This window comes from Triticum aestivum, chromosome 5B (genome assembly GCF_018294505.1).
Source record: "Triticum aestivum cultivar Chinese Spring chromosome 5B, IWGSC CS RefSeq v2.1, whole genome shotgun sequence".
Lineage (NCBI taxonomy): Eukaryota > Viridiplantae > Streptophyta > Magnoliopsida > Poales > Poaceae > Triticum > Triticum aestivum.
The window spans coordinates 55,214,708-55,240,027 of NC_057807.1; the positions used below are offsets into that span (position 1 = coordinate 55,214,708).

Consider the following 25,320-nt stretch of genomic DNA (forward strand, 5'->3'; position numbering starts at 1 on the left):
GTGTATGTGCGTGGGATGAGCACATGGGGGAAGAATTTGACCTAAAGGCATTGCTGTTCGTGACCATCAATGATTGGCCTGCTCCCAGTAACCTTTCAGGACAGACAAACAAGGGATACCGCGGATGCACGCACTGTTTGGATGATACCGACAGTATATATTTGAATAGTTGTAAGAAGAATGTGTACCTAGGACATCATCGATTTCTTCCGAGCAGGCATCCCATAAGAAAGAAAGGCAAGCATTTCAAAGGTGAGGCGGATCACCGGACGAAGCCTCGCCACCGTACTGGTGCTGATGTACATGATATGGTCAAGGATTTGAAGGTAATCTTTGGAAAGGGTCCTGGCGGACAACCTGTTCCGAAGGACGCTGATGGACGCGCACCCATGTGGAAGAAGAAATATATATTTCGGGACCTGCCATATTGGAAAGACCTAGAGGTCCGCTCCGCAATCGACGTGATGCACATGACGAAGAATCTTTGCGTGACCCTGCTTGGCTTTTTGGGCGTGTATGGGAAGACAAAAGATACACCAGAGGCACGGGAGGACCAGCAACGTATGCACAGAAAAGACGACATACATCAGGGTCAGGCCAGCTACGCTCTTACCAAAGAAGAGAAGGAAATCTTCTTTGAATGCCTGCTCAGCATGAAGGTACCATCTGGCTTCTCGTCGAATATAAAGGGAATAATAAATATGGCAGAGAAAAAGTTCCAGAACCTAAAGTCTCATGACTGCCACGTGATTATGACGCAACTCCTTCCGGTTGCATTGAGGGGGCTTCTACCGGAAAACGTTCGATTGGCCATTGTGAAGCTATGTGCATTCCTCAATGCAATCTCTCAGAAGGTAATCGATCCAGAAATCATACCAAGGTTACAGAATGATTTGGTGCAATGTCTTGTCAGTTTCGAGTTGGTGTTCCCACCATCCTTCTTCAACATCATGATGCACGTCCTAGTTCACCTTTGCGAAGAGATTAACGTTTTGGGTCCTGTATTTCTACACAATATGTTCCCCTTTGAAAGGTTCATGGGAGTCTTGAAGAAATATGTTCATAACCGTGCTAGGCCAGAAGGAAGCATCTCGAAGGGCCATGAAAATGAGGAGGTCATTGAGTTTTGTATTGACTTTATTCCTGACCTTAAGCCGATTGGTGTTCCTGAATCGCGGCATAAGGGCAGACTGGAAGGAAAAGGCACGCTACAAGGGCATCAAATAATATGTATGGACGGACATTCTCTCACTGAAGCACACTACACAGTTCTACAGAATTCCGCCTTGGTGGCTCCGTATATGGAGGAACACAAGAATTTTCTACAGTCCAAACACCCGGAGAAGTCTGACGACTGGATTACACGCAAACAAACGAGGACTTTCGCCGGTTGGTTGCAGAAACGTGCCCTAAATGATGGCAATATTCAAAATGACATGTACTCGCTGTCCCAGTTACCATCTTCGAATATAATGACTTTCAAAGGGTACCAGATAAATGGGAATACATTTTACACGATCGCCCAAGACAAGAAGAGCACCAACCAAAACAGTGATGTCCGCTTTGATGCAACAACCAACACGGGAAAGGAAACATATTATGGTTACATAGAGGACATATGGGAACTTAACTATGGATCAGGTGATTTGAAGGTCCCTTTGTTTCGGTACAAATGGGTCAATATGACACGAGGCGGGGTAACGGAAGACCCGCAGTATGGAATGACAACAGTGGATCTCAACAATCTTGCGTATGCAGACGAACCATTCGTCCTAGCCAATGATGTGGCGCAGGTTTTTTATGTGAAAGACATGTCTACCAGGCCGAGAAAAAGAAAAGATAAGGAAGCGAATGGATCATACGACGAGCCAAAGCGCCACATAGTTATTTCAGGAAAAAGAAACATCGTGGGAGTGGATGACAAGACAGACATGTCAGAAGATTATGAAAAGTTTGATGAAATTGCTCCATTCACAGTGAATATTGACCCAAGCATCCAGTTAAATGATGAACATTTTCCCTGGCTACGGCGCAAAGGGACACAGGAGAAGAAAAAGTTTCACACCCAAAGATCTGGGATGTGATCGGCTTCACTATCATCACTTTCTTTTGTGTTTCACACCCAGGAGGGAATGCCTGTAATAGTTAGGGTAGTTAATTATGTGTTTTGGCATTTGAAACGCGAAGAAATTTTATGTGCAAACAAATTCTTTTTCATGCATTTACTGATATTTTTTCCAGCTAAATGACCATGAAATTGAAAAGCATTTGAAATGAACTCAGAAAAGGTTGAAAGTTGGCATGGTATCATAATTTCATACAAATAGCATGTGCAAAAAAGTAGAGAGGGTTACGACAAAAACTGGATACACTTCGTGTACAAAATGGACAATCTTTTTCGAAGTATAAGGGTTTCCGACGAAAACTGAAATGTTACAAAGGCATTTCATTTTTTAAATAACCTAAGCATTACCAAATTGAATACAATGATAAAACACACTAATATTAAACATAAGAAAAAAGAATCACTGAAAAATCTTTTTTCAAAGTTAAGTTATTCACAAACTAGTGATTCACACAAATTTCAAATAATTCAAAATTTAAACTATTCAAAGTTTGTAAATTTTTGTACCTAAAGTAAAAATATTCACAAAGAAACTCTAAATACAGCAAAAAACAACTCAAAAATAAAGAAAACAAATAAAAAAGTAAAAAAAAATAAGAAAATAAAAAAAGCCCGCCTACTGGGCCAAAGCGGCCTGCATACGACTAGAAACTCAACCTTTTGTTGGGCCAGGATGCAGGTCCGCAAAGGCCCAGTAGGCCCACATGGCAGTAATGAATTGGTAGGCTCAGTAGGCCTGCTTAGGAGAGGAGCTCGAGAGTGCTACCGCACTGGGGCTTATAAACCAGCGCGGTAGCCCTTCGACTAGCGAGGTGGGACTAAACTTGTGCACCGCCTTGAGCCAGCGCACACCTTTAGTACCGGGTCGTGGCTCCAACCGGTACTAAAGACCCCCCCCCCTTTAGTACCGGTTGGAGCCACCACCCGGTACTAAAGGGGGTGCGCTTCCCGCCGCTTGGCCTGGCCAAAACAGACCTTTACTACCGGTTGGTGGCTCCAACCGGTACTAAAGGTCCATCCTATATATACAACACTTGAAAAAAATTCAGTTTCCCTCTGTTCTTCCCTCTGTTTCCTCCCTCTGTCGCGCCGCCCTGCCCCGATCGTCGCCGCCCCCGCCCCTCGTCGCCGACCCCGGCCGTCCCCGCCCCTCGTCGCCGCCCCGGCCGTCCCCGTCCCCGTCGTCCCCGTCGCTACGCCCCGCCCCGCCCCGTCGTCGCCACCCCATCCCGTCGTTCCAGCCGCCCCGCCCCATCGTCGCCGCCCCGTCCCGTCGCCCCGTCTCGTCGCCCCGTCGTCGCCGCCCCGTCGTCGCCTCGCCGGTGAGCTCGCCCCGGCCGCCAATGTCGACACACACACACAGTACTACACACACACACGCGCGCACTACACACACACACTACACACATTAGTTTGTTTGTTATAAATTTTTCTGTTTTTTAGTTATAGAAATGTTAGAAATTATTCTGTTTTTTAGTTATAGAAATGTTAGAAATTATTCTGTTTTTTAGTTATATAAATATTAGAAATGTTAGTTTTATAGAAATGTTATAAATGTTTTCTGTTTTTTAGTTATAGAAATATTTATAGAAATGTTAGCAATTTTTCTGTTTTTTAGTTATATAAATATTAGAATTGTTATGGAAATGTTAGTTATATAATCAGGAAATTTTAGAATTAGTTTTAGTTAGATGAATTAGATTAAAGTCAAATTGTTAGAATTTGCATATATATATAGAATTTTAGTTATCCACAATCCAATCATTTAAAAAATGTTACTTTTTGCGGGCATATAGTATTTGTTCTCGATGATATGCCCGGCCCGCATCCTCGCCGTCGACCCGTTCGCGACGACGTCATGCTTCAGGGGACCCATGTCCGGGACTGGGCTCCGCCGGGCTGGCACTGGGAGGTGCTACCTGGAGGGGCGCGCCGCTTGGTGAGGAACCCGGCCTCGGGTCCCGTCGTCGACCCTGATCTTCTTTGGTGGCGTTCGCGTGGGCCACATTCGGTGCAGAGGCAGCCGGCCCCGCCGGAGGTGGTGCGTCGCCGTGTCAGGGAGGAAGATGAGCACGTCCATCGCTACATGGCTGCTATGGACGACGTCAGGTTCTCCACTACTTGGCGGGTTCTTTGGGCAGATGACCAGAGATATGATCCTGTGATGGTTCCTTCTCTTTGGGTGTGCACCGCCCGCGCACCAGGAACCGCGAGTGGCGCCCTAGATTCTTCTGTAGTACTCGATCTTTATTAGGTACCTAGCCAGTGATGTATTTGATATATAGTATTCGAGACGATGTATTCGAGATTATATATATTAAGACGATGATGTATTCGAGATTATATATTCGAGAGGATGTATTCGAGATTCAGATTTTCCTTATTGATTAATTGCATCCATGAATTGTAATTTGAATACTAAATTGTTTTATATTTCTTCTGTATTATTAGTAAAGTAAAAGCTATGGCGGACAATACCGGCAGAGAGAGAGAAGAGGAATTGTTCGACATCATATGCAGCCCTCACAGGCTAGATGATCTGAATGAAGCAGATGACGACTCCCAATATCTTAACAATACCGGAGAGGGTGATGAAAAGATATTCGATCTCGACGACCGGGTTGATGAAGTCATGAACTATGATTATGATTATGATTATGACACAGACAATGTTTGTGATGACACAGACAATGCTGATCTTCAAATAACAAACACTACCGGCGAGGTATATTTATATAAGCATGCATCATGGTGATCATCACATGTTTTTATTGAAGATATATTAACGAATCGATCTTTCTTCTTTCAGCCCTCCGGATCGAGCAAATCTGCTTCTACAGACAGCAAGACAAAGCGAGGCCCGGGCAGATTGTTGAAGGATGGTGTAAAGTACCACATCGAATCCATCAAACCTAGTGGCGAACCCCTCACGCCTAAGAAATGCGAACAAGTGGACTCATCAGTGCGGAGTTCTTGTGAAGGACAAACTCCCGATCTCCATTCAAGAATGGAAAGAGCCAAAGACTAAACGTCCAGGTGTTACTTGGGTCGATGGCAGAGCCAAAGAAGACCTGGTGAAATCTCTGATGGAACATTTCACCCTACCAGATCATTTCACTAAAGCAGATGTGGACAAAGTCAAGGCCGCTGCTCTTAAGAAGATGGCAATTGCATTCAACACCCACAAGAAAACTGTATGGGCCAACTACCTCCCTAATGAAAGGAAGACTCCAGATTTCAAGGGAACACTGGAGAAGCAAAGAGAACATTGGGACGATTTCGTGACCTTCAAGGATTCAGAATTATCTAAGGAACGGTCGATGAAAAACAAGGCAAATGCCGCAAGAAAGATGCAGTTCCATAGGCTGGGTCCAGGTGGCTACGCGGTGGCATTGCCTAAGTGGGATAAGTCTGAGCAAGAGATGGAGGATGCAGGGGTCACTCCAGTTACCCGGCACTAGCCCCCCAGGTGCAGAACTTGGTTCTATGCGCATGGGGGAGCGTTGGACCCGAAGACAGGCGGAGTTTCGCGGAAGGCAAGTCTAAAAGGAGCCGAACAAAAGATAATTGACGCAATAGATGAAGCTCGAAGGGGGGTGTTCACGCCCAACAGAGAGAACGACGAGCTGACGCGCGCCCTGGGAAATCCTGAACACTCGGGAAGAACATGAGGCATGGGCGTTATTCCCTAGTATGAGGGCTTTTCAGAATGGAACGAGGACTACAGGAGCCGTGCAAGAAGGAAGATGGAGGAGGAGAAGAAAAGGAAGCTGAAGGAGGAGCAGAGGAAGCAGGACGTAGAACGCCTTCAAGGCCTAGAAGCAAGGCACGCGGACCTGGCACTCAAATTCCAGCAGCAGCAACAGCAGATCGACTCACTTAGCCAGGAAAGGGGGTCTCAGCAGCGGCAGCAGCAAGCGGATGATCGTCCAGCTTTGGATAGCACCGTCCCATCCATGCCGAGAAGCAGCGTTGGTTCTGCCCCGGGCGACACACTGCTGGATAAATACCCCGTGGATGACATCATAGAGAACACTAATTGCGAGCTACACTCCAAAATGAAGAACATATCCATGAAGGTGGCGGACGGCGTTGCTTTTCCAGTTACCCCCGAAGCAACCTACCATTGCATCCTGATTCCAGAGGGCTATGCTCGTGTCATGGTTGATGAAGTGGTGGACCCATATTCGGGGCTAACGCTTGACATTCCTGGAGGTGAAGACGAGCGCACACTCGGAGAGGCCATACATCGTATCATCCTATGGAGAAAGGATTGCATAATCTTTCAAACTCCACCGACACCGCGTCGTCTGCCGACTCCTCGAAGTCTGCCACCGAGTCAGCAGACTCCCGCTCCTCCAAGTCTACGAACGCGTGAGACGACTCCTCCTTAAAGTCCGCCACCTCCTCCAAGTCCCCGAACGCGTGAGCTGAATCCTCCGGTTTCAAGCCCGGCACAGCGTCATGCCACTTCTCCGGTTGCAAGTCCGGCACCGTGTCAGGCCACACCTCCTGCTTCAAGTCCGGCACATCGTCAGGCCACTTCTCCTGGTCCAACTCCACGTCAGCCGTCTCCGCCGTCTCAGCAATCGCAGAAGAGACATCCTGCAGCTTTGGTGCGTAGCGATACGAGTCGAGGTAGTTCAGGAAGTACAGGCGAAGGCAAGCGATATAAATATGGTCCAAGCCTCACTCCTCTTCCTCAGAGGCCTTACGACATGAGTAAGGAGCAAAACACAACCATAGTGCAAGCCCAAGTGGATGCCCATTTTGGACCGAAACCGGCACCACCGCCAAAGGAGAAAGTGCCTGAGAAAGTAATTGACCACTTCATTCGTATGGCTAGAGAACCAGCTCCCAAGCCTGTTGACTCGGACTATGAGCGCCAAATCAGGAAGGCACATCGAGCACGACTACAGAAGGAAGCGAGCTCAAGCTCGAGCCAACAAGCAGCTGGCAAAAAATGCGGGAAAATCGTTCCCTAGTTGGGAGAACAGGCGACGCAAGCGATCCCCCCGCTTGTTGTGCCAACAACACATGAGAGGAGTAGTACGCACGCCAAATATTATTGTGGGCAAACCGTTAGCGTTCCCCAGCATGGCGATGTGGTAATAACAGAGGATCATATAATGCAGGCTCAAATGCTCAATATCTCTGTTGGACAACTCCTCGAAATCGAGCCCATGCCTACGCTTAAAGAATCGGAAATAGCATGGCAATATGTCCGGGGCAAACCTTTGGTCCATCCAGACAAGGTCAAGGACCTCCCAACGAGAATGTATCAATTGCATCAATGGTACATGAATATTACCAAGATTTCCAATCGAGAGTCCCTCATGGTGAATGTCAAGCATGAGCATTATTACCATAAGAAAGCTCTGGCCATTGAGTATCCAGAACTATTTCAGTTATTTAATCAAGATGCACTCGACAAGTCTATCGTCAGTTGCTATTGGCTGTAAGTGATTTCTTTCTGTAATTTAAGTCTCAAGCTAGTTATGTAGTGATAATTTTGATCAATCATTACATGTAATTATCCTCACTATATTCTTTTTTTGTGGTATTATATGCAGGATGAAGATGTATGAAATAAAAAAAGCTGGACGCTATGGCGTTGGGTTCATTGACCCAAATACCATTAATCAGGACATATGGGAGATTGAACATTGTAAAGCTGCTGTAGAGGAAAGCATGCTAGAGTTCTTGAAGCGCCTCAATACCTTTGAAGATATACTACTTCCTTACAACTTCCCGTGAGTCACACTGTCTTGTACTACAAATTCTGTTTTTGCTTACTAGCTAGCTAGATGTTAATAATTAAGTGTATACGGTTTACGGTAGTTGATTAATTTTATGCACATGCCCGCTTAATTAAGACATGCAAACGTGTGCGTATGCAGTTGGCACTGGGTCTTGATAGACATTAAAGTTGAGGAAGGAAAAGTTGAATTACTGGACTCACTAACTAAAGAAGATAAAGACTACACCATCGTGAAGGGGATAGTCAACAGGTAATTTCAATCATTATTAACTATTAGTTCCTGATATGAACTATTTAATAACCCCTTTATTAATTTTCTTTGCCGGCGGGCAGGCCATGGGCAAAGTTCATCGCGGTGACTCCAGGAGAATGGAAAAAAAATGTTTTGGCATCGACCAAGGTAAGTAATTAAGTAGTACTAGCTAGCTACCATCTCTTTAATTCTTGTTTCAATATCATTAATTAATTATTATGCTTGATTAATCATTATCTGATTCAATTCCATTCTCGTAAAGGCCCTGAGGCAGGCGAAAGGGAATAATCTGTGTGCATACTACGTTTGCGAGAACGTTCGCATGATGACGTGCGAAAGGAGCAGATCTGATAGACAGGACTGGGTACGTTTTTGTCAGAACACTATTCACACCATTATCGATATCTAGTTACACAACTAAGGGCATCTCCAACCGTTTGCCCCCCAGGAGGCATTTTTTTCGCCTCCTGGGGGGCTGCCGGCGAGAATTTTGGCTTGGGGGTGAAAAGATCTCCAGCCGTTTCCACCCCCAAGCGAGGCCGTCGAACCCGTCGCCTTCCAGTAGCTCGCGCCCGCGCCTGGCCGTGGCCGCCCTCCGCTGCTCCGCCCGCACGTGCACGCACGCACCGGCTCCCCCCTGCTCGCTCGCGGCCACGGGGACGGCCACTGCAAGGACGAAGAAGACGGAGGCCCTTCCCGCCCCGGCCATGCGCGCGCGATCCCCTCCCCAGCTACGCGTGCTCCGATCCGGCCACGCGAGCCCCCCGCCACGGCCGCGCAAGCGCGAGGCCCCGCCCCGGCCATGCGTCATGGAGTGCACGGGCGGGGGCACCGACGCGCACGTCGACGCGGTGAGGATCCTGGCCACCATGGCGCCGGAGATGGTGCCCTACCTGACCCGGGACGACACGGAGAAGCGTGGACGGGTCAAGATGGCCGTGGAGGCCATGGCTGCCGTCTTGTCTGCGGGCGGAGTCAGTGAAGATGCCAAGAAACCGATCTGGTGAGGATCCTTAAGGAGGCTGCATCACCGGCAACCATCCTGTGCATGGCCGCGGAGGCGCTGCTGTGGTTGTCCTGCTGCGCGGGAGGCGGGGAGCGGAAGATGAGGGAGGCGCTGGCAGCCACGCCGGAAGCGGTGGGGAAGCTGCTGGTGATGATGCAAGGGGACTGCTCGCCGCAACGTCGAAGATGGCCGGCAAGCGCGAGCCCCGCCCCGGCCATGCGCTGTCCGCTCCACGCCGGGCACGAGCCCCTCTGCGGCCATGCGTGCTCCGCTCCGGCTGTGTGTGCGGTAGGTGGCGGATGGAAAAGAAGAGGAGAGAGGAGAAAGAAAAAAGAGAAAGGAGAGGAGAGAGGAGAGAGAGGGAAGAAAGAGGGGCTGGCAAGTGGGCATGTGCATGCAAAAAAGACATGCCGGCGTCCCCAGCTGCCCCCCTGGGGGCTGGGTTTGGGGTGGGTGTGCCGGCGCTAACTTTCGTCAAATCCGGGTGAAAAACTGCTTCCTGGGGGCCTGAGTGGGGCGTTTTTTGCCCGCCGGTGTCTAAAAAGTGGCTTGGGAGGGCGTCTTGGGGGGCCGGCTGGAGATGCCCTAACACACATGCATATTGATCTCCTTCTTAACAGTTCAGATCGGTAGGGGATAAGCCCCTATCATCGGATCGCATACAAGCACTTCAAGAGGAAATAGCCGGATTTTTGCTCGACCAGGTCATAGATCCGAAAGGAGAATACTATTATCCGCTACCGCCCCCATGAACCACTTGTCATCGTGCTCCGAAGGCACCAAGGCAACATGTAGTAGAAATTATATATGTATATACATGTGTATATGTGTGAATAGTTAATGGTGTTGGCTGTGAGACATTCGATGATATATATTATATATATATATATATGCGGTTCTACGTACGAGAAAATCTATTTAATATATATGCATAACGTGTACAATTTGTAGTATCGTGAAATACCAGCAAACAAAAAAGAATTAAATGGGAAATAAAGCCAAATTGAAAACACAAAATTAAAGTAAAAATTAAAAAAAACACAAACATTTAGTACCGGTTGGTGTTACCAACCGGTACTAATGTCCTACACGCACACGGGCCTGGCTCGTGCCACGTATTTGCACTTTAGCGCCGGTTCGTGACGAACCGGTACTAAAGGGGGGGGGGCTTTAGTCCCCACTCTTTAGTGCTGGTTCGCCAACCGGCACTAAAGGCTGTCACGAACCGGAACTAAAGCCCGGTTCTGCACTAGTGAATGCAACATACCATGATATGCCGATCTGAAGGAAATATGCCCTAGAGGCAATAATAAAGTTATTATTTATTTCCTTATTTCATGATAAATGTTTATTATTCATGCTAGAATTGTATTAACCGGAAACATAATATATGTGTGAATACATAGACAAACATAGTGTCACTAGTATGCCTCTACTTGACTAGCTCGTTTATCAAAGATGGTTATGTTTCCTAGCCATGGACAAAAGAGTTGTCATTTGATTAATGGGATCACATCATTAGGAGAATGATGTGATTGACATGACCCATTCCGTTAGCCTAGCACTTGATCGTTTAGTATGTTGCTATTGCTTTCTTCATGACTTATACATGTTCCTGTAACTATGAGAATTATGCAACTCCCGTTTACCGGAGGAACACTTTGGGTACTACCAAACGTCACAACGTAACTGGGTGATTATAAAGGAGTACTACAGGTGTCTCCGAAGGTACATGTTGAGTTGGCATATTTCGAGATTAGGTTTTGTCACTCCGATTGTTGGAGAGGTATCTCTGGGCCCTCTTGGTAATGCACATCTTTATAAGCCTTGCAAGCAATGTGACCAAATGAGTTGGTTACGGAATGATGCATTACGGAACGAGTAAAGAGACTTGCCGGTAACAAGATTGAACTAGGTATTGGATACCGACGATCAAATCTCGGGCAAGTAACATACCGATGACAAAGGGAACAACGTATGTTGTTATGCGGTTTGACCGATAAAGATCTTCGTAGAATATGTAGGAACCAATATGGGCATCCAGGTTCCGCTATTGGTTATTGACCGAGAATAGTTCTAGGTCATGTCTACATAGTTCTCGAACCTGTAGGGTCCGCACGCTTAACGTTACGATGACAGTTATATTATGAGTTTATGAGTTTTGATGTACCGAAGGAGTTCGGAGTCCCGGATGATCGAGACGTAAAGATCGATATATTGGACGACTATATTCGGAGTTCGGAAAGGTTCCGAGTGATTCGGGTATTTTTCGGAGTACCGGAGAGTTACGGGAATTCGCCAGGAGAAGTATTGGGCCTTATTGGGCCATACGGGAAAGAGAGAGGGGCTGCCTAGGGCAGGCCGCGCGCCCCCCCAAGGCCTAGTCCGAATTGGACTGGGGGGAGGGGCCGCACCCCCTCCTTCCTTCCCTTTTCTCGTCCCTTTCCTTCTCTCCTACTCCTACTACATGGAAGGTCTCCTAGTTGGACTAGGAAAGGAGGGAGTCCTACTCCCGGTGGGAGTAGGACTCCTCCCTGGCGCGCCCTCCCTTGGCCGGCCGCCCCCTCCCCCTTGCTCCTTTATATACGGGGGCAGGGGGGCACCCCATGACACACAAGTTGATCTACGGATCGTTCCTTAGCCGTGTGCGGTGCCCCCCTCCACCATATTCCACCTCGGTCATATCGTCGCGGAGTTTAGGGGAAGCCCTGCGCCGGTAGAACATCATCATCGTCACCACGCCGTCGTGCTGACAGAACTCATCCCCGAAGCTTTACTGGATCGGAGCCCGGGAATCGTCATCGAGCTGAACGTGTGCTGAACTCGGAGGTGCCGTACGTTCGGTGCTTGGATCGGTCGGATCGTGAAGATGTACGACTACATCAACCGCGTTGTCATAACGCTTCCGCTTACGGTCTACGAGGGTACGTGGACAACACTCTCCCCTCTCGTTGCTATGTAATCACCATGATCTTGCGTGTGCGTAGGAAATTTTTTGAAATTACTACGTTCCCCAACAGTGGCATCCGAGCCTAGGTTTTATGCGTTGATGTTATATGCACGAGTAGAACACAAGTGAGTTGTGGGCGATACAAGTCATACTGCTTACCAGCATGTCATACTTTGGTTCGGCGGTATTGTGAGATGAAGCGGCCCGGACCGACATTATGCGTACGCTTACGAGAGACTGGTTTCACCGTTACGAGCACTCGTGCTTAAAGGTGGCTGGCGGGTGTCTGTCTCTCTCACTTTAGCTGAATCGAGTGTGGCTACGCCCGGTCCTTGCGAAGGTTAAAACAGCACCAACTTGACAAACTATCGTTGTGGTTTTTATGCGTAGGTAAGAACGGTTCTTGCTAAAGCCCGTAGCAGCCACGTAAAATTTGCAACAACAAAGTAGAGGACGTCTAATTTGTTTTTGCAGGGCATGTTGTGATGTGATATGGTCAAGACGTGATGCTATATTTTATTGTATGAGATGATCATGTTTTGTAACCAAAGTTATCGGCAACTGGCAGGAGCCATATGGTTGTCGCTTTATTGTATGAAATGCAAACGCCCTGTAATTGCTTTACTTTATCACTAAGCGGTAGCGATAGTCGTAGAAACAATAGATGGCGTAACGACAACGATGCTACGATGGAGATCAAGGTGTCGCACCGGTGACGATGGTGATCACGGCGGTGCTTCGGAGATGGAGATCACAAGCACAAGATGATGATGGCCATATCATATCACTTATATTGATTGCATGTGATGTTTATCCTTTATGCATCTTATCTTGCTTTGATTGACGGTAGCATTTTAAGATGATCTCTCACTAAAATTATCAAGAAGTGTTCTCCCTGAGTATGCACCGTTGCCAAAGTTCGTCGTGCCCAGACACCACATGATGATCGGGTGTGATAAGCTCTACGTCCATCTACAACGGGTGCAAGACAGTTTTGCACACGCGGAATACTCAGGTTAAACTTGACGAGCCTAGCATATGCAGATATGGCCTTGGAACACGGAGACCGAAAGGTCGAGCGTGAATCATATAGTAGATATGATCAACATAGTGATGTTCACCATTGAAAACTACTCCATCTCACGTGATGATCGGTTATGGTTTAGTTGATTTGGATCACGTGATCACTTAGATGACTAGAGAGATGTCTGTCTAAGTGGGAGTTCTTAAGTAATATGATTAATTGAACTTTAATTTATCATGAACTTAGTCCTGGTAGTATTTTGCAAATTATGTTGTAGATCAATAGCTCGCGTTATTGCTTTCATATGTTTATTTTTATATGTGTTCCTAGAGAAAACTATGTTGAAAAATGTTAGTAGCAATGATGCGGATTGGATCTGTGATATGAGGTTTATCCTCATTGCTGCACAGAAGAATTATGTCCTTAATGCACCGCTAGGTGACAGACCTATTGCAGGAGCAGATGCAGACATTATGAACGTTTGGCTAGCTCAATATGATGACTACTTGATAGTTTAGTGCACCATACTTAACGGCTTAGAATCGGGACTTGAAAGACGTTTTGAACGTCATGGACCATATGAGATGTTCCAGGAATTGAAGTTAATATTTCAAGCAAATACCCGAGTTGAGAGATATGAAGTCTCCAACAAGTTCTTTAGCTAAAGGATGGAGGAGAATCGCTCAACTAGTGAGCAAGTGCTCAGATTGTCTGGGTACTACAATCGCTTGAATCAAGTGGGAGTTAATCTTCCAGATAAGATAGTGATTGATAGAATTCTCTAGTCACCATCACCAAGTTAGTAGAACTTCATGATGAACTATAGTATGCAAAGGATGACGAAAACAATTCCCGAGCTCTTCGTGATGTTGAAATCGACGAAGGTAGAAATCAAGAAAGAGCATCAAGTGTTGATGATTAACAAGACCACTAGTTTCAAGAGAATGGCAAAGGGAAAGAAAGGGAACTTCAAGTAGAATGACAAGCAAGTTGTCACTCCCGCGAAGAAGCCCAAAGCTGAACCTAAAGCCTGAAACTGAGTGCTTCTACTGCAAAGGAAATGGTCATTGGAAGTGGAACTACTCCAAATATTTGGTGGATAAGAAGGATGGCAAAGTGAACAAGGGTATATTTGATATACATGTTATTGATGTGTACCTTACTAGTGTTTATAGTAACCCCTGAGTATTTGATACTTGTTCGGTTGCTAAGATTAATAACTCGAAACAGGAGTTACAGAATAAACAGAAACTAGTTGAGGGTGATGTGACGATGTGTGTTGGAAGTGGTTCCAAGATTGATATGATCATCATCGCACACTCCCTATACTTTCGGGATTAGTGTTGAACCTAAATAAATGTTATTTGGTGTTTGCGTTGAGCATGAATATGATTAGATCATGTTTATTGCAATATGGTTATTCATTTAAAGTCAGAGAATAATTGTTGTTCTGTTTACATGAATAAGACCTTCGATGGTCATACACCCAATGAACATAGTTTGTTGGATCTCGATCGTAGTGATACACATATTCATAATATTGATGCCAAAAGATGAAAAGTTAATAATGATAGTGCAACTTATTTGTGGCACTGTCGTTTGGGTCATATCGGTGTAAAGCGCATGAAGAAACTCCATAAAGATGGATTTTCGGAATCACTTGGTTATGAATCATTTGATGCTTACGAACCGTGCCTTTTGGGCAAGATGACTAAAAACTCCGTTCTCCGGAACAATGGAACAAGCTACTGACTTATTGGAAATAATACATACCGATGTATGCAATCCAATGAGTGTTGATGCTCGTGGCAAGTATCGTTATTTTCTGACCTTCACAAAATGATTTGAGCAGATATGGGTATATCTACTTGATGAAACATAAGTCTGAAATAATTGAAAGGTTCAAAGAATTTCAGAGTGAAGTGGACAAATCATCGTAACAAGAAAATAAAGTTTCTACGATCTGATCACGGAGACGAATATTTGAGTTACGAGTTTGGTCTTCAGTTAAAACAATGTGGAATAGTTTCACAGCTCACGCCACCTGGAACACCACAACGTTATGGTGTGTCCGAACGTCGTAACCGCACTTTATTGGATATGGTGCGATCTATGATGTCTCTTATCGGTTTTACCACTATCATTTTGGGGTTGTGCATTAGAGACAGCTGCATTCACGTTTAAAAGGGCACCATCTAAATCCGTTGAGACGACACCGTATGAACTATGGTTTAGCAGTAAACCTAAGCTGTCATTTCTTAAAGTTTGGAGTTGCGATGCTTATATGAAAAAAGTTTCAACCTGATAAGCTCAAACCCAAATCGGAGAAGTGCGTCTTCATAGAATACCCAAAGTTAACTATTGGGTACACCTTCTATCACAGATCGGAAGGCAAGTTATTCATTGCTAAGAATGGATCCTTTCTAGAGAAGGAGTTTCTCTCGAAAGAAGTGAGTGGGAGGAAAGTAGAACTTGATGAGGTAACTGTACCTGCTCCCTTATTGGAAAGTAGTTCATCACAGAAATCTGTTCCTGTGACTACTACACCAATTAGTGAGGAAGTTAATGATGATGATCATGAAACTTCAAATTAAGTTACTATAGAACCTTGTAGGTCTTCCACAGTAAGATCCGCACCAGAGTGGTACGGTAATCCTGTTCTGGAAGTCATGTTACTAGACCATGATGAACCTACGAACTATGAGGAAGCGATGATGAGCCCAGATTCCACGAAATGGCTTGAGGCCATAAAATCTGAGATATGATCCATGTATGAGAAAAAAGTATGGACTTTGATTGACTTGCTCGATGATCAGCAAGCCATGTTAAATAAATAGATCTTCAAGAGGAAGACGGACATTGATAGTAGTGTTACTATCTACTAAGCTCGACTTGTTGCGAAATGTTTTCAACAAGTTCAAGGTGTTGAATACGATGAGATTTTCTCACTCGTATCGAAGCTTAAGTCTGTCTGAATCATGTTAGCAATTGCCACATTTTATGAAATCTGGCAAATGGATGTCAAAACTGCATTTCTTAATGGATTTATTAAAGAAGAGTTGTATATGATGCAACCAGAAAGTTTACGTCAATCCTAAAGATGCTAGCAAAGTGTGCAAGCTCCAGCAATCCATCAATGGACTGGTGCAAGCATCTCGGAGTTGGAATATACGCTTTGATGAGTTGATCAAAGCATATGGTTTTATACAGACTTTTGAAGAAGCCTGTATTTACAAGAAAGTGAGTGGGAGCTCTGTAGCATTTCTAATATTATATGTGGATGACATATTGTTAATTGGAAATGATATGGAAATTCTGGATAGCATGAAAGGATACTTGAATAAGAATTTTTCAAAGCAAGACCTCGGTGAAGCTGTTTACACATTGAGCATCAAGATCTATATAGATAGATCAAGACGCTTGATAAGATTTTTCAATGAGTACATACCTTGATAAAATTTTGAAATAGTTCAAAATGGAACAGTCAAAGAAGGAGTTCTTGCCTGTTTTACAAGGTGTGAAGTTGAGTAAGACTCAAGACCCGACCATTGCAGAAAATAGAAAGAGAATGAAAAGTCATTCCCTATGCCTCAGTCATAGGTTCTATAAAGTATGCTATGCTGTGAACCAGACCTATTGTATACCTTGCTCTGTGTTTGGCAAAGGAATACAATTTTGATCTAATAAGTAGATCACTGGACATGGGTCAAGAATATCCTTAGTGAGGACTAAGGAGACGTTTCTCGATTATGGAGGTGATAAAAGAGCCCGTCGTAAAAATTACAACGATGCAAGCTTTTACACCAATCCAGATGACTCTAAGTCTCAATCTGGATACATATTGAAAGTGGGAGCAATTAGCTAGAGTAGCTCCGTGCAGAGCATTGTGGACATAGAATATTTGCGAAATACATACGGCTCTGAATATGACAGACCCGTTGACTAAGATTCTCTCATGAGCAAAACATGATCATACCTTAGTACTCTTTTTGGTGTTAATCACATAGCGATGTGAACTAGATTATTGACTCTAGTAAACCTTTTGGGTGTTGATCACATGATGATGTGAACTATGGGTATTAATCACATGCAGATGTGAATATTGGTGTTAAATCACATAGCGATGTGAACTAGATTATTGACTCCAGTGCAAGTGGGAGACTGAAGGAAATATGCCCTAGAGGCAATAATAAAGTTATTATTTATTTCCTTATTTCATGATAAATGTTTATTATTCATGCTAGAATTGTATTAACCGGAAACATAATACATGTGTGAATACATAGACAAACATAGTGTCACTAGTATGCCTCTACTTGACTAGCTCGTTTATCAAAGATGGTTATGTTTCCTAGCCATGGACAAAAGAGTTGTCATTTGATTAATGGGATCACATCATTAGGAGAATGATGTGATTGACATGACCCATTCCGTTAGCCTAGCACTTGATCATTTAGTATGTTGCTATTGCGTTCTTCATGACTTATACATGTTCCTGTAACTATGAGAATTATGCAACTCCCGTTTACAGGAGGAACACTTTGGGTACTACCAAACGTCACAACGTAACTGGGTGATTATAAAGGAGTATTACAGGTGTCTCCGAAGGTACATGTTGAGTTGGCGTATTTCGAGATTAGGTTTTGTCACTCCGATTGTCGGAGAGGTATCTCTGGGCCCTCTCGGTAATGCACATCTTTATAAGCCTTGCAAGCAATGTGACCAAATGAGTTGGTTACGGAATGATGCATTACGGAACGAGTAAAGAGACTTGCCGGTAACAAGATTGAACTAGGTATTGGATACCGACGATCAAATCTCGGGCAAGTAACATACCGATGACAAAGGGAACAACGTATGTTGTTATGCGGTTTGACCGATAAAGATCTTCGTAGAATATGTAGGAACCAATATGGGCATCCAGGTTCCGCTATTGGTTATTGACCGAGAATATTCTAGGTCATGTCTACATAGTTCTCGAACCCGTAGGGTCCGCACGCTTAACGTTACGATGACAGTTATATTATGAGTTTATGAGTTTTGATGTACCGAAGGAGTTCGGAGTCTCGAATGAGATCGGGGACATGACGAGGAGTCTCGAAATGGTTGAGACATAAAGATAGATATATTGGACGACTATATTCGGAGTTCGGATAGGTTCCAAGTGATTCGGGTATTTTTCGGAGTACCGGAGAGTTACGGGAATTTGCCAGGAGAAGTATTGAGCCTTATTGGGCCATACGGGAAAGAGAGAGGGGCTGCCTAGGGCAGGCCGCCCCCCCCCAAGGCCTAGTCCGAATTGGACTAGGGGGAGGGGCCGCACCCCCTCCTTCCGTCCCTTCTCTCTTCCCTTTCCTTCTCTCCTACTCCTACTACATGGAAGGTCTCCTAGTTGGACTAGGAAAGGAGGGAGTCCTACTCCCGGTGGGAGTAGGACTCCTCCCTGGCACGCCCTCCCTTGGCCGGCCGCCCCCTCCCCCTTGCTCCTTTATATACGGGGGCAGGGGGCACCCCATGACACACAAGTTGATCTACGGATCGTTCCTTAGCCGTGTGTGGTGCCCCCCTCCACCATATTCCATCTCGGTCATATCGTCGTGGAGTTTAGGCGAAGCCCTGCGCCGGTAGAACATCATCATCGTCACCACGCCGTCGTGCTGACAGAACTCATCCCCGAAGCTTTGCTGGATCGGAGCCCGGGGATCATCATCAAGCTGAACGTGTGCTGAACTCAGAGGTGTCGTACGTTCGGTGCTTGGATCGATCGGATCGTGAAGACGTACGACTACATCAACCGCGTTGTCATAACGCTTCCGCTTACGGTCTACGAGGGTACATGGACAACACTCTCCCCTCTCGTTGCTATGTCATCACCATGATCTTGCGTGTGCGTAGAATTTTTTTTGAAATTACTACGTTCCCCAACACGATCAACCATGGTACTTGTCAAGCGGGTCACGAGTGGCATCCTGACGAAGTCGGCATGTGGCGGAATGATGTCCCATAGGTTGCACACCTCCTCCTCACTCAACTTCATTCTTTCAGCTACGATGGCTTCACCAAGTGGGTCATCATCATCCTCATCATCCTCATAATCTTCTTCTTTGTTGACATAAATCACGGCCAGCTTGGGTCTTTCTGCTCTGAAGGAGAAGCCAACTCACCACCGGTGATACGCATGTGGGCGATGAAACGGACCCATCCATATCCTCCCACTGCGTCATATTTCGTCCTTTCTCGACCTCCATAGTGTAGGGGCCCCCAGGAGCCTCAAAGGTCACAGAGTCTCCGGTCAGCTTGTTGAATTCTAACCTCACATTGCATGGGATGATCTGTGTACAAAAGGCAAAATGATATATACATAATGCATTAATGCCAATAACACTAAAAACAAAATAGTAGTTACTAGTTTCATATAGTTTATTTCCGCCGCATGAAGAAAACTAGACTCGAAGTAGATGCCGAACAACGTGCCAGTTGCAAGGCTGCTGGCGCACCTTGACTTGCACCGTCGACATGGTGGTGGTGGTGGTGGTGCCATTTCCCTAAAGCAATATGATTAAAGGATTAACGATCCAAAAAGTAAACATAAAGTTTTCAATACACATCAGGTTTTGAATAATATACACATCAGGTTCACATCATAGAGAATACACATGAGGTTCACATGGCAAGCAAAATAACAACTAAATTGTAGTTCAGTTCAGACAATAACCTAATAGAGATCATGTAACCCAAACAGATCCTAATAATAAGATAAATGGCATATTGCCATTATTGCGCAAGCAGACAAGCAAAAGTAGTTCAATCCAGGGGAACACTTTATCTATTCCCACATCCAAAAGTTGAACCAGCTTAGAATCTTCCAAAACAGCACGGCACAAGATTCACAAAACACAATAAGTAAACATCCATTCCACCTTTGGCATCAGATGCACAATAATTAAAACTATAAAAGGAAGACACCCCCCCTTCGATCAGATACAACTCTTTGTCATCTGTGTTTTCTTTTTCTGAAATTTACCAAAAATGGGCTCACTAACAGCATCAGATGGATAGCGATTTGGGTCCATAGGGGGCTTTGACAATTTACACCTTGCTCCTTTGCCCAAAGAGGCATTGCAAAATTGACAAAGCCCCCTATGGAGAACAAGGAAGCAAAGTTTATGTACAAAGATTTAGTTGCAGAAACAGAATTCACAAGTGGCTGACAATGTAGCCAACATTTTCTACTACAAAATATAAGCACCAGACTAAGAGGTAATACAAGGGAAGAACAATCGCACACACAGACAAAATGTAAGCATTTTTTTCAAAACGGGTGTTAGCATATATTGAAATGCGCACCATAACAACTTGGCAATTTGAGCATCACCACATACAGATACTCTCTTCAACCTGAAAGAGTATCGAATCAAGCATTGCTTTTTCCATGAAACCACATAACAGTGAGGGCTTCTTGGTCATATATTTATATGCATCAACAAAAAAGCTAGTGGATCAAACTCACACATAGGGTAGCTCAAGAGGATACAGACATTTAGACCTTTAAGAAGAACTAGCACAATCAACATCATTCAGATGAAAGGAGGAGCATTCATGACATAACCCTAGTGTCAGGAAAGAACCCCTCTCTAAACCCTAGAACACTAGGCACCGCCGCCACCACCACTGCTCCAGGGGCAGCAGCCAAGAATTGAAACCCAAGTTTCAATTATATGTGCTATAAGCCTCTACTTCTCTAGCTACTTCTCTCTACTCTCTCCTAAGTTTCGGTGAGCAACAAAAAGCCTCTACTTCTCTCACCTAACCCCTCTCTCTACTCTCTCCCCAATCACACGAGGAAACAAGCCTGGAACACGTCGCATCGAAGCGTGGAGCCACCGTGCAATCCCTAAATCCCAAAACATGGCGAGCCACCGCAGCAAATTGATTGGAGCCTAGCTAGTGTGGCGCACGCGAGAAGGAGGAGATCGAGGGGGACTTACGGGGCTGGAGCGTCGGAGGAGGCGAGAGGCGACCGCGCGTGGTGGCGGCGCACGGCATCGTCGACGGGGGTGAGGCGGCCGGGGACGAACCCTAACCGCGGTGGCGTCGTCGGGCGGAGGGGATCGATTGTGAGAGTGAGGGGGTGCGGGGGCGCTCGGTCCGGTTTTCTTTTCCTCTAGTAGTACCGCTGGTTAGAGGTCGGCGCTACTATTAAGCCCACCAGCTGTAGCGCCCGTTCAAAACAAACGCTACAGGTAAGTGGGCTACTGATTTTGCCCTACGGCCCATGTAACAGTAGCGCGGCCCAAGCAAACAAATGTTGTTGTTATTTATTAGTAGTAGCGTGTTTTCTACCAAGCGCTACTGGTAAATACTAGTAGCGTGGGGTCATAAACAGGCGCTACTGGTAAACTTCTATCTATAAGAATTTTCCTAGTAGTGTTTGTTCTCTATTCCTGTTCACAACAGGTTACACACACATGCATGTCTGACAATATCTCTCCCCTCTTCATCTCAAAATCCATCACTTTTACTTCCCTTATCACAGTTTAGATGGTTCATATCTTTAAAACCAAAACCCATTTTTTTTGAAATTTGTATATATTTGAACTCCTCACATCAAGACCTTTAGAATAAGATCAATCTTGGATACATTCCGAACACCTTAAAATTCTAATGTTTTGATACATTTTTCACTAGATATATGGCTGAAATGATTTCTTAATGTGTGTAATACAAAAAAGTGAGTCAAATTATTTTCTTGAAATTAGTCAAATTATTATTCTAAATTAAGTGAAATTATTTTTTCTTTTTGAATTAGTAAAAGCAGTGTTTGTACTGAGTAAACTCAGCATTTTGAAATGAGTGAAATATGTTCATGAAATTTAAACTCTCTTAAAAGATATTCAAGATTGGTCTTGTTTTAAAGGCCACGTTGTCAAGAATTCAAATATATAAGAAGATTTTAAAATGAGATTTTTATTCAAAAGATTTTCAACGAAAGAATATCTCACAAGAAAATAAAATGCTGACTTTTGTATGGATAGTTGATTATGCACGGAGGATGACTTTTGCATTATAGGGCCCATGTATCACTATTCCATTATTAATGCTCTAGGACAATTCTTAGGTCTATCTGACAGAGTATATGTGGTATTGTACATAGGACCATGCACGGGACCTCCCGTGCATGGGAGAAAATTCAGTCTCGATCAGAGGGGATCGAAGCAGATGGGCCGAGGAAACCTCGAGTACTAAATAGGGCCTTGAGGTTTTGCGGGTTTTCTGGGCCACGCGAGGAAAATACCCTCAAAACCCCTCCAAACCTCTTGTACCAAACGAAGTGATCATACAAGATAGGGGGGTGGCTCCTATACAGCGCTGCAGGCGCGCGTTAACGATCTGGCGCCTGCGGTGCTGCTAGAACGGGCCGGCCCATTAGCGTGCTGCACTAAGTTTTTTTCTAGTTTTTTTTACAAAAATAAAAATATGAAATGAAGAAAAGGTTTACAGATTTAAAGAAAAAAGTTCATCCATTTGAAAAAATATGTTCATATCTTAAAAAAAGGTTCATAAATTTTGAAAAAGTTCATGAATTTGAAAAAAAGTTCATTCAAATTGAAAAAAAGTTCATCCAATTTAGAAAAAGTTCATTATATTTGAAAAATGTTCATAAAAATTGAAAAAAAGTTCATGTATTTCTAGAAAAAGTTCATGGAACTGAAAAAAAAGTTCATAAACCAAAAAAAGTTCATCCATTTTTAAGACAAAATTTTCATTAAATTTCAATAAAGTTCATCAATAATAAAAAAAGTTCATCAATCTCAAAAAAGTTCACAGATTTTTCAAAAAACAAATCGTCAACTGGCGCCTAGATGGGCAGGCCCATTTATGGACGCGACAGGCGCCAGTTAACAAAATGCACGTTAACTGGCGCCTGTGGCGCCAAATAGGAAATGCCCAAGATAGGGCACCCGGCTAATCATGCATCATCACTTCTTCCTAAGCAAGAGACTCCACCTTCTTTCTACACGACACCCCAGAACGAACAACGCGCAAAAACCATGCCAAGAAACCAAGCATCCTGTTAACTGCACGCAGCGCGCCCCGTGATTACCACTGCTTGTTGGCACTTAGCAGCATACAGCAAAGACAACAAGGCCAAGATCACAAGAGCATGTCATGTGTTGGATCGAATCCAACTACAGCGGCAGGCGGCAAACGCACGCCCCTGCGACTGTTCCAAACGTACCCCGCCAAGCCAAGGATATATTAATCATACGTACGTACGTATCCGATCAGTCTGCTTGCGCCAAGAATTCAAGCTGCTGCTGTTCCCTTGTTCCGATCTACACCGCACACTGCACAGTACAGGGAGGAGAGGGGGCGCGCACGGAAGTCGGTGTCAATTTGTCCCTGTCGTCGTCGGTGGAACAACAGGGTAGGACGAACGCGGCGGTGACCACACGGGCGGGACGGGGCGGGCCTCGTCGTGATTGTTGCGTTGCGCGTGGCCGGTCACAGGCTCCTGCATGCGCATGTGAGGCGACGCTCTCCATGCAGCTTAGCGTCCGTTCATCCATCCTATTCGCCCGTTCTGGCAGGACGTGGACGTGGAATTGGATGGCCCAAAACCCAATTAAGCTGAGGAAAGAGACGGTCTATTCATTCGTTGTGGTTTTTGCACCTAGTGGAAACTTTCAATCATGTAATGGCGTAACCGTTCAATCATGTACTCCCTCTATAACAGTTGATAATATAGTCGTATCTTAAACTGATGATGTGAATAGGAGCAGACAGTAAAAAATAAGTTACAATGGGAAGCCTAAATATGTGGCAAGACAGAGGTAGCATTTCTTATGATTTTCCTCTGCTTCACCTCATAATTTATCATACGTCAGCGGCGGAACTACAGCAAGGCCGAGTAGGCCGTGGCCTATCCAACCCATGACTTTTCTTTTTCTATTGTATACCTACTTTTGGGCTATGAAAACAAGCCTAGTATTTATTCCTTCCAGTCGGCCTGTTCAACTGTTTGGGCTAAACTCCGGTTCTATCCTACATGACACTCATAAGATAGCATTATATAATATTTAATTCAAAAGGTTCTCAAATGAGTTCTCAAGGATTAGAATTCATAAGATTTTTTCACATATTTATTTCTTTATTTATCCATAGGACTGAATTCTATAGAAAATTTTCCTCAAGATTCCTTTGCGGTACATTTCACAGAAAATTCATGTTGTGCTTTGTAATGATGCAGCTGTGGTGGGCAACAACTTCCTAGCCCACAACCTGACCATCGAGAACGCGGCCGGCCCGTCCAAGCACCAGGCGGTGGCGCTCCACGTTGGCGCCGACCTCTCGGCCTTTTACCCGTGCAGCTTCATGGGCTACTAGGACACCCTCTACGTGCACTCGCTCCGGCAGTTCTTCCGCGAGTGCGACATCTACGGCACCATCGACTTCGTCTTCGGCAATTCCACCGCCATGCTCCAGAGTTGCAACCTCTACGCCCCCCCTCCCCAACCAGAGCAACACCTACACGACACAGGGCCGGACCGATCCCAAACAGAACACTGGCATCTTCGTCCAGAAGTGCAAGGTGGACGCCGCCTCTGACCTCGCCGCAGTGCAGTCCAGCTTCAGGACCTACCTCGGCCGGCCGTGGAAGCAGTACCGACGCACCGTGTTCATGCAGTCTGAGCTCGACATCGTCGTCGGCCCCGCCGGCTGGCTCGCGTGGGACGGCACATTCACGCTCGACACGCTCTACTACGCCGAGTACCAGAACACAGGGCCCGGCGCCAGCACGTCCGGTCGGGTTGCGTGGAAGGGGTGCCACGGCATCATTAGCGCGTCTGAGGCCAGCACCTTCACGGTGGGGTCCTTCATCGACGGCGACGTCTGGCTCGCCGGCACATCCATCCCGTTCTCCGGCGGGTTGTGAGTTGTGACCGACCAATTCTATCACAAAGCACCCAGTCTTAAATTTAAATACATCGGATACCGTGGAGAGACACTTGCCTGATTCTTCTATTAGTTTTGTGGCATTTTTGTCACAACAATAATTTTTGTGGCTTATGTGTTGGACACCGCTAACGCCCACACGTGTGGTGGGAGTCAAACCCGTCCACACGCCTTATAGCACACAGACTACGTCATGTCACCGCATGCATGCACGTTGAAATATTTTTGGATTTTCTATTTTTA

General features: G+C 45.3%; 1 pseudogene; it reads left to right on the forward strand.

The window, feature by feature from the left end:
- LOC123115650 (pectinesterase 2-like) overlaps window positions 1-25,057 on the forward strand; it is a 39,700-nt pseudogene extending 14,643 nt beyond the window's left edge.
- Window positions 25,058-25,320: the final 263 nt, after the last annotated feature.